At 40.7% G+C, this 3,795-nt stretch overlaps 1 pseudogene; it reads left to right on the top strand.

The window, feature by feature from the left end:
* Window positions 1–232: 232 nt before the first annotated feature.
* LOC101599381 lies at window positions 233–2,381 on the top strand (annotated as a pseudogene).
* Window positions 2,382–3,795: the final 1,414 nt, after the last annotated feature.

Below are 3,795 nucleotides of genomic sequence, written 5' to 3'. Positions count from 1 at the left end.
AAAACGTGTATTCATTCATCTTCTGTGGATTCTCTAAAGCAACAAAGCACAACTTTTAAAAAGAACGATGGGCGGTCGCGCCGGTGCTGACAAGAAGGCGCCCGGCGGGGCTGTTGCTGCGGCGCCCAGGGCCGGCTTCTGCCCTACGCGCTGCACAAGTGGAGCTCCTTCTCGTCCACCTACCTTCCCAGAAAGTCATGTACAATGAACAATAAAAGACCCTTCAGCAAGCTAGGCATGGTGGAACATGCCTGTAATTCCAGGAAGATCATGGAATATTTTAGTGGATAAACCAAATGACCAATCCTCACGATGGTCTTCAGAAACTAACTATCCTCCCCAGTATCTGATCCTGAAGCTTGAAAGGCCTGCTGTAGTTCAAAATATAGCATTTGGAAAATATGAGAAAACTCATGTCTGCAATTTGAAGAAATTTAAAATCTTTGGTGGAATGAATGAAGAAAATATGACAGAGCTATTGTCCAGTGGCCTAAAGAATGATTATAATAAAGAAACATTCACCTTGAAACATAAAATTGATGAACAGATGTTTCCCTGTCGATTCATTAAAATTGTTCCACTTTTGTCCTGGGGGCCCAGCTTTAACTTTAGCATCTGGTATGTTGAACTTAGTGGCATTGATGATCCTCATGTTGTACAACCCTGTCTCAACTGGTACAGCAAGTACCGTGAACAGGAAGCCATTCGCCTTTGTTTAAAACACTTCAGACAACACAACTACACAGAAGCTTTTGAATCTCTGCAAAAGAAAACCAAGATTGCACTGGAGCACCCAATGTTAACAGATATGCATGACAAGCTGGTGCTGAAGGGGGACTTTGATGCTTGTGAAGAGTTGATTGAGAAAGCTGTGAAGGATGGATTGTTCAATCAGTATATCAGTCAACAAGAGTACAAGCCACGGTGGAGTCAAATCATTCCTAAAAGCACCAAAGGAGATGGTGAAGATAATCGACCAGGAATGAGGGGAGGCCATCAGATGGTTATTGATGTCCAGACAGAGACGGTTTATTTGTTTGGTGGCTGGGATGGAACACAAGATCTTGCTGACTTCTGGGCGTACAGTGTGAAGGAGAACCAGTGGACATGTATCTCTAGAGATACTGAGAAAGAGAGTGGCCCTAGTGCCAGATCGTGTCATAAAATGTGCATCGATATTCAGCGGAGGCAGATCTACACACTGGGACGCTATTTGGATTCCTCTGTGAGGAACAGCAAATCTCTGAAAAGTGACTTCTATCGCTATGACATCGACACAAACACGTGGCTGTTACTGAGTGAAGACTGCTGTGGAGGGCGGGCCAAAGCTGGTGTTTGATCACCAGATGTGTATGGACTCAGAGAAACATATGATCTACACCTTTGGTGGTAGAATTTTGACCTGTAATGGCAGCGTAGATGACAGCAGAGCCAGTGAACCACAATTCAGTGGGCTGTTTGCTTTCAACTGTCAATGTCAAACCTGGAAACTTCTTCGAGAGGACTCCTGTAATGTTGGGCCTGAGGACATCCAGTCTCGGATAGGACACTGCATGCTGTTCCATTCAAAAAATCATTGCTTATATGTATTTGGTGGTCAGCGATCTAAGACCTATTTGAATGATTTCTTTAGTTATGATGTGGACTCTGATCATGTAGATATAATATCAGATGGCACCAAGAAAGACTCTGGAATGGTTCCAATGACAGGATTCACTCAGCGAGCAACTATTGACCCAGAACTGAATGAAATACACGTTTTATCTGGACTCAGCATAGACAAGGAAAAGAGGGAAGAAAATGTCAGAAATTCATTCTGGATTTATGACATTGTGAGGAATAGTTGGTCTTGTGTATATAAGAATGATCAAGCTGCAAAGGATAATCCAAATAAAAGTCTGCAAGAGGAAGAGCCATGTCCAAGATCTGCCCATCAGCTCGTCTATGATGAATTACACAAGGTTCATTATTTATTTGGTGGGAATACAGGAAAATCTTGCTCTCCAAAAATGAGACTAGATGACTTCTGGTCACTGAAGTTATGTAGGTCTTCAAAAGATTATTTACTGAGGCATTGCAAGTACCTCATAAGAAAACACAGGTTTGAAGAAAAGTCCCAAATGGACCCCCTTAGTGCTCTGAAATATTTACAAAACGATCTTTACATAACTGTGGATCATTCAGACCCAGAAGAGACAAAAGAGTTTCAGCTCCTAGCTTCAGCTCTCTTCAAGTCTGGCTCAGATTTTACAGCTCTAGGCTTTTCTGATGTGGATCACACCTATGCTCAAAGAACTCAGCTCTTTGACACCTTAGCAAACTTCTTCCCTGACAGCATGACTCCTCCTAAGGGCAACCTCGTGGACCTCATCACACTGTAATGGAGGAGTGCAGACATGGGCTGCTGGGCCTGGAGGTGGAGGCCGCATCTGCTCCCACCTCTCCGACTGCAGCGAGCTCCTGGCGGACGTGCAGCTGCGGTGACTGAGGACTGCATCAGTTGAAGGATCCTTATCATAAGTTTTAACCCTCCTCCTTCATACCTGACCTCCTTCCCCTTCTCATATTTCTACATTATTAGGCTAATAAAGTGAAACTGGTATACTTTCCATTTAAAAAAAAAAAAGAAAGAAAGAAAAAAGAAAGAAAGATTGATGAAAAAAGACAGGAGTAGCCTTTTGGATTCACACTAAATGTTCTATTATGGCTAGACTAAGGATATCTGCACACAGTTTTATAAGAATTACAATGTTCACCTATAAAAAATCTGACTTCTACTCTATACCTGTAATTGGAATCATGGTAAGTGATTATTAATTGTATATAGATCATCCATGTTTCTGTTCAGAAGTCATAAATATTTGACAATGAAAAATTATGAGCTGGGCATGGTGGCACAAGCCTTTAACCCCAGCACTCGGGAGGTAGAGGTAGGAGGATTGCAGTGAGTTTGAGGCCACCATGAGACTACATAGTGATTTTCAGGTCAGCCTGGACCAGAATGAGACCCTACCTCAAAAAAAATTATGCATGTGTGCTGTGATATGACTTTTTAAAGTAATATGTTAAACAAACCTATCAGGATAGAAGCATAACTTGTACATTAATACCAGCTTAAAGTTTTATTATTTTGAAATCCAGGATCAAGGATGGAAATTAAAGTCAAATTACTCTCCTTAGTGATAAGTGTTGATGATCTACATATAAAATGCAATTATCATCTTATGAAACACCTGCCACCCCTCAGTCTTATTCAGCTCATGTTCACATGAACTTCAAGTAATTTATACCAGAAATGTTTGTCTTCTTCTAAATAGTAAAGTGTATATAGCAGGGAATATGACATAAAATATGTGAAACCACAAAATTCATGGTTGCAAATAAAAAACTTATGCATATATGCCACAACCAAAGTCATGTTTAAGTTGGTTTACTATTCTGGGGTAGTGAAAATTCTGGGATTCAATGTTAAGTCATATTTTGTTGCTTTTTAAAATTTGTTTATTCTTTGAATTTTTTTTTGGATTTTTCTTTTCTTTTTTTTTTTTTTTTTTTTTTTTTTGAGGTAATGTCTTACTCTAGCCCAGGTTGACCTGGAATTCACTATGGAATCTCAGGGTTGCCTCGACCTCACCGCAATCCTCCTACCTCTGCCTCCCGAGTGCTGGGATTAAAGACATGCACCCTCATGCCTGGCTTGTAAATTTATTTTTATTATATATGGACTTACTTAGTACATAAACAACACATGCTAGCACCATCCTTTCCCCCCTCCCTGTCACTTTTCTGAAGAGG

The sequence above is a fragment of the Jaculus jaculus genome, chromosome 10 (genome assembly GCF_020740685.1).
Source record: "Jaculus jaculus isolate mJacJac1 chromosome 10, mJacJac1.mat.Y.cur, whole genome shotgun sequence".
Lineage (NCBI taxonomy): Eukaryota > Metazoa > Chordata > Mammalia > Rodentia > Dipodidae > Jaculus > Jaculus jaculus.
The sequence above is the reverse complement of the archived record's forward strand: the minus strand, read 5'-3'. Positions and strand labels throughout refer to the sequence as shown.